Source organism: Varanus komodoensis, unplaced genomic scaffold (genome assembly GCF_004798865.1).
Source record: "Varanus komodoensis strain SLA01 unplaced genomic scaffold, ASM479886v1 scaffold97, whole genome shotgun sequence".
Classification (NCBI taxonomy): domain Eukaryota; kingdom Metazoa; phylum Chordata; class Lepidosauria; order Squamata; family Varanidae; genus Varanus; species Varanus komodoensis.
In genome coordinates this window covers 793,653-800,938 of record NW_025336668.1, presented here as the reverse complement: position 1 = coordinate 800,938, position 7,286 = coordinate 793,653, and positions in this window count along the sequence as shown.

The following is a 7,286-nucleotide window of genomic DNA, read 5'->3' as shown; positions in this document are numbered from 1 at the left end:
GACTTACACAATTCTCCTCCTCCTCCTCTCAATCCTCTCCTCACAGCAACAGCCCTGTGAGGTAGGTTGGGTTGAGAGTCTGTGACTGGCTCAGAGTCACCCAGTGAGCTCTATGGTGGACTGGGGACTCAAACCCAGGTTGTCTGAGTCTCAGTCCCATGCACCTAAGCACTAAACCAAACTGGCTTTCACGGGTTGCTAACCACTGTTAAGGCAGAAAAAGTCCTATAATGCTCAGCATGTCCAAGCCAGCCATGCTTGCTGGTGCATCCTGGGAGTTGCAAGTCTTTTCAGTCCACACATATTATACAATTGCATCCTAACTTTAGTTTTTCCTTAAAGCTCAGAGTCTCATATTGCAAACATTTTTTGGAGCTTGTCTGCATTTTAAAGCACAGAACAACAGCCCATAGTTGCAGTGTATGCATGGATCTGGATACTGGTCAGCACTGTTGGATATATTAGTCACATTACCCTTGTTGCCCAATTATCTGTTTCTTGCTGAAAACACACACATCCGAGCAGTGTATGATAAAGCACAGATGCAAAGTTATTTACAGGAAATGCCCCCTTTGGCTGTAGCAGACCAGGAGACTGACTTAGCTGATTGACAACTATGTTCACCACTTGGCTAAATTGTATCCAAAATGCAAGCAACAATTACATGGGTCCGCAAACTACGGCCTGCGGAACAGATCCGGCCCGTCGTGCCCTTTCATCCGGCCCGTGCCGCTGCCTGTCGCCTGCACACGCGCGCACTCGCCACAGCCAGGAGGTGGTGGCTTGCTCACTTGGAAATGGTTTTGGACTCATTGGGAGAACTCCCAGTGAGTAGATGCCATCTTTCAACTGGCCCCATATTGAAAAAGTTTGAGGATCCCTGAACTATTAGATATGCTGCATCAGCTGGAGCCAGTGGGCAAAATGCAAATGGAAAGCTTTGTTGTTAAAGCTCCAACATGGATAATGTGGGTGTGAGATTAGGCTTGATAGAACTTTTGATGGAGAATTACCACTTGACTCATTGTCATGTTTTTCTGATTGAGGACACTGATACCTACATGTTTACAGTGTACTATTTTCTCCTCTAATTAGTAGTATTTTTTCAGAGAAATATGTCTAGGTAATGGGAGATCTTCTGGCACTGTTACTGGCTTGTGTATGGTATACACAAGCACTAATGATAGTTGCTGTGTTAACTATGACATCACCTGCACTATCCATATGTAGATAATACAATTATAACTTGTACAGTAGTCCCCCGAAATTTGCAGGGGTTGCGTTCCTAGAGAACCCACGAATTGTGAAAAACTGTGAATTTTGAATGTGGTAAAGGTTCATTGCCAGAAACCTTAGAGCAGGCGGTGTGGGCGGGGGGAAGGGGGAGGCGCAGAGATCATTTTCTCCGAGCGAGTCCAAACTGAACTCCAAGGAGATCAATTGGACTGGCTCAGAGAAAATGATCTCCGAGCGAGTAAGCACGGAAAATTCTGCAAAAGACTGAGGCCGCAAATGCTGAACCGTGATTTCACGGGGGTATACTGTACAGCAGTAGAAGAGTTTAAAGAGTCTGGTGCAGTGAACGGGCTGGTGATATACAGTTAACACAGGAATTATTAAATGTTGTAGCTGGCTTTGCTTTCTGGGTGTAGAAATAAGCATATTTAATAGGTAGTTAGACAAAGTAGTATAGGAAGCCTATGAGAAGGTGCATACTATTGAATGGAAGTTCTGGACATTCTGTGCTTTGAAAAAAGTTTCATATTAAAAAAAATGATTCAGAAAGCTGTTGGAGTATATACAATTATATACTCCAAGGGATCAAGACAAGATGGTAAAATGATAGTAAAAACAGTTTACCATTTCCTGCTGTTAGGAGAGCAAGGTGTATTAAAGGACTGCCCGTACTGGAAAATCCTACTTATCACTGATAATTCCAAATGATCCTTAACTGATCTAGGCTGATGTTGCTTATACTGCCCCGGTAACATTAAAACTGCTCTGGTAATATTGAAGTATCTTGTGAGTTCTTAGTTGTGTAAAAACAAATGCTGAACCCAAATGCTCAATTTCTGCTGAACAGAGTATACAATTAAGGGTGTTTTTGCAGTTTATAAGTGATATTGTAGCAAAACTGATTTCATTTGTAACTGAAGTTGGTGTCTTATGTCAATATGTTTCACATTTTAAATTCTTGGGTTTTTAAAATTAAAAATGTATAAAAGGCATGCATGATTTCTGGTACTTTATTGTATTTTAATAATTCATCACTCATGAGTTAATCTATATCTTTCTGCACTATCAGCATTACTAATCATCCAAATGCCACCATTTTGTTCATGCTTTAGATGGTGGTTTCTGAAATTCTTTGCTTTCTGAAGGAAATTAAAATATCCCATTTGCCATGCGCATGTGTGTGGAATGGTTATACTTTAACACTTTAGTAACTCTGCCAAAGGGAACAAACGGTGCATATTCCCAAGTAATTTGGTAATGACTGTACCATAACTGACTATAGTCGACAGTTTAACAAGTGGTAGCTTGCACATAGTAACACTGGCAGTGCAGTCATTTTTATTGTCCTCCCAAGAAGTCAGAAGAAATGTAGCACTTTTCCTGCTTCTTAAGATTGCTAATCTGATGCAGAATTGTGGTAAAATCTTCTCCCCTGCTTGGCTGGACAGTTGCCAAAGGCAGACCAAATGCAGTGGTTACCAAATGCAAGTGATACAGACATTTCTCTCTCTACCCCACCCGCCTGCCAGGATGAAAAACAACGCCTCTTGCCATGAATTTTAGAAAGTTCCTGTCTCCCACTATTGTGTAATCGGTCTGCATGCACCCAAGCTGCCACCTCACTTAACTTTCCTGGGAAAGAAGCCATTTCAGTAAGGTAAGCAGCCTCATTCTCACTTCAAAGGCAGTCCTTACCTGCAGAATGGTGGAGGAAGGCGGTTTCAAGACCATTATTTCTGGTATGCTTCCTAACAAGACATGAAGCTTTGGCATGCCTTTAAGAAAGTATCCCTTCTTTAGGGTCCTGGGAAAATTCACTGCTCTACCTGTTGAACCTTAATAACCTCCTCACTATTTTCCTGCGCAGTACACCAAGCTAATTTAATGGACATTTAATGAACCTACTGGAGACAAAAAGTTTGGCATTTTTGACTCCTGAAAAAGGAGAGTTTCAAAATATTTTATGAGTTATAAAGCTATCACTTGGCCCTGGAGGGGTGTTTGTGTGTCCAGTTATATAAATGCTCTCCTCTAGCCATTTCATGATGATATTTTGTCCTAAAAACATTGATGACGTGCTATAATATATATTGTAATATATTGTAATATTGTAATGTAATGTAATGTAAATGCAAGGCAATCTCCTGTTCCTTAGTTACAAAGTAGTGCTTGATTTATTAAAGCTGGACAAATTTTGTCCACCTCGGCCTTTTCAGCACTCCAATAGCCCCAAAACTGCAAAGTTCACCTCTTTTATTTTTACCAAGGCCCAGAGGAAACATACCATCTGCCTTCCCATCTAGAAACGATTACCTCAGAAGCCCTGTCTTGCTGTCCACCTTACCCATACTTTTCCAGCCACAACCGTGGTAGTGCAATAGCAAGCAGCAATCGCAGGTAACATCCATTCACCAGACTATCGCCTCAGCCTTGTGAACTCCATCAGTTTTTATACGCTTTCACATGCCAGAGCAAACCATTCTGATTCTCCTAGGGAAGGACAGCACTGTGTATCATTGCTCATTCAATCACACGACCCATTGCACTCCATTATTTACGATACCACTGTGCATTGAATATGCCAGGTAAGTCATTATCATGAAAACCTCTGGTCCTTCCATGGGCATATGAATAAAATTTCTGGGTGAGTTACTGAAGTTGTATTTTTAAGTTGCCGGTTAATGCTGCACCTAATCATCACTGCTGTCCGGGCATGAAGACAGAAAAACAGAACAAGACACAACCCACATAAAATATAGCTTTATTGCTGAAAATACATATTCCCCCCCTCCGCACCTCAACCCTGGGATTAACACAGGGTCTGTATTTTAATTTTTCAGTTACTAAACAGAAAAATATTTGACTAGGAAAGAATGGTATTAAGGAGAAACGATTCTTTATTTGCCCCTAGGCAAGGCAAAGACAGGATTTGATTTGCTGTGTTATTCTGGAACCTGGATTGGTATCCAGAGATGAGAGAGGTGTTTAATAAAATTTACATGTCATTTTCTCACTTGACACCAGGCTCCTGTCACTCACCAAATGAAGGGGATTTAGCAAATAACTTCTGTCAGCATGAGAGGAGAGGATATTTCTAGCAAGATTTTTTCCTCTTCATTGTGTTTGAGGCAAAACGTGGTGCGTACTGCAGACAAGCTTCTTTTACAATTGCAAGTGACAGTGGGATTTGGGTCACTGCTAGGTCCCACCAATCTCAAGGGTTGAAAAACCAAGAAGAAACCATTTTCACTTAGTGTCTCAACCCTTTACTCATATACCTACCTCAGAAATTGCCTTATTGCCTCTGATCATCACGACTGTGCACATCAACAGAGGCTGTAAGCCTAAACCCATGTATCAGGGAAGATGCTCCCAGCTGGGGGCAAAGGAGCTTTCCCCAGAGTAAATATGCATAGACTTGTGTGGGAAGAAGGCCCTCCTGAGCACTGTTATTCCTGGTCTGACTTCAAATAGAAAGGAGCCTGCATGGAGGGACAGCTCAAATAGGGGCTGAGAACAGCAGATGACCCTGCAGTACTGGGTGAGATAACCCACTCCAACGAATTGCCTGAAGATTGAGGCCCCCCCTCCAACACCATCTACTTGCTTAGCACAACCTGAGAAGGGCCCCAATATATGCTACTAGAGCTCTACAATGGTTCTAGGACAACCAGAACCCCCCCACTGGTTGACGGAAGTGATGCATGTACATTGATTGGAGCACAGAAGCCCACTCTCTCTCAGGCTGCACCTCTGTGCAGATGGTGTGAGCCATGGCCACCAGGTAAAGAGGGGGCAGGGCTAGAGGGTCATGTTGACCAGCCTCCAAGAAAACATTTGCCCAAGTACCAAGGCAAGAGCATGCCAAATAATAAATAAATAAATAAATAAATAAATAAATAAATAAATAAATTCCTTGATCTTCCTGAGTAAGAATGGCAAGAAATGAGCAGACCTGAGGGCAATGATATTATAGCAGCTATATTGGTGTTGTTTGCTGTTATAGTCATTGTGTGCCTTCAAGTCTTCTCTGATTCATGGCAACCCCATGAATGAAAGTCCTCAAAAATGTCTTGTCTATGACAACCCCACTCAGCTTTTCCAAGTTTAAGCCTGTGGCTTCCTTGATGGACTCTATCCATATTTGGTCTTCCTCTTCTGCCTTTGACTTTCCCTAGCAGTGAGTCTTGTCTTCTCATTATGTATGAGAGCATCAGTTTTATCATTTTAACTTTCAGGACAAGTTCTGGCTTGATTTGATCTAGAACTTGCTTGTTCATCCTTCTCTCACTCCAGAATATTTACAAAGTTCTCCTCCAGTACCATGTTTCAAGCACACCCATTTTCTTCTGGTCAGCTTTCACACCCATAAATAGTGATTGAAAATACAGTATGATCTTGGCCTTGATCTCCAGTGAAATGGCCTTACATTTCATCATCTTTTCTAGTTCTTTCATTGTTGTCCTTCCAAATCTCAGTCTTGGAATTTTTTGGCTATAGTATCCTTTTCAATTGATGATTTAGTCAGGATATGAAAAATATTTGACAATTTCAATTTCCTCATTGTTGACAGTAAAGTACTTTAATTCTTCATTAGTCATGATTTTTTCTTATGTTCAGCTGCAGTCTTGTATTTGCATTTTCTTCTTTAACTTTTATCCGCCATTGTTTCAATTTACTGCGGCTTTCTGCCAGTAATATGATATCACCTGTCTATCTTAAATTACTGATTTACCTTCCACTGACTTTCACTCTTTGTTCTGATCCTAATCTATCTTTTATTATATCTTCTGCATATAGCTGGATCAAATAGGGAGACAAAATGCACCCTTCTCCAATGTCTGTTCCTATAAGAAACCATTCTGTTTCCCCATATTCTGTCCTAATACTGGCTTCTTTTTCATGATACATATTACACATTTGGACAATGAAGTGCTGAAGTATACCCATATCTTTCAGAACCATCTAGATCTTCTCATAATCCTCAGAAATAATCCTTTCTGTAGTCTATAAAATGTTCTGAAATTCTTTGGTGTATCTGGCACATTTTTGCAATTAGGAATGTGTGAAGGTTTGGGCAAAAAATCTACCAGATTTCCTGGTTTCAGCTTCCCAGACTTGTAGGAGCCAAAGTCCAAGTTCTTGGCCATTGTGCTCAAGGACTGCATGGCTCTCACCAAGATTAGAGCCCCGTGCACTGTGTAAGCTGTTGCCAACGGCAGCAGGAAGAGGGGAAGAAGATTGGCCACTGAGAAGGTCCAGTTTGGATTTGGAATCAGTTTCTGGTCTCTGTTAATGTGGAAAGTGCAATGCAGATGCCATCTCTGATGTCATCTCAAGGCCAAGTGCCTCCACTTAGCAAACCTCTTGACAAGTAAACTGTCCAGGTGCCTAAACAATGAGGAATGTTCTAAAGTCCATCTCAGAGCTGGGGATTAGCCACTTCCAGTCAGCAGACAAAAAGACCATAAATTCTTTTTGAATCTCCACCCGGGGGAAATGACTGAAGGAGATATACTTCAATGGGAAAGGAAGTTGGGGGTGTTTCTCTCTTGGTATGGTGGCTACAGGCACCAGTTGCAAGTAACCCCAAGAGAATGGGAGATAACATCTCATGCAGGCATCAGGAGGACTTCACCATAGAAGTCCCAGAAAAGAACCAGGTAGGTAGCTTGCACAGGGTTCTACAAGCTAGACCATATTTATTATTTTATTCATTATTTGTCATTGAGTTGCTACCGTAAACTGTGCTCTGAATCCGACCAGCCTCTATTCCACTTTGCATGTTTTCCTGAAACCCTAAGGAAATTTTGACCGTTTCATCAAAACCAAGACTGTGTACTTTGGGAGTGAAGGGGGGGGTGGCCCACAAGGGGGTTCACCACACGATCATTGGTCATACTAATGCAGATTGAACACGCAGGTTGTGTACAACATGCAGAGCAAATCTGTAAGCTAGCTGTGCCCCCTAAGGATGCAGGAAGACTGCAAAGATCCTTGGCCTGTTGCTCCCAAGAGACTTAGTGCACTTGGGGGCCAAGGAAACTGGG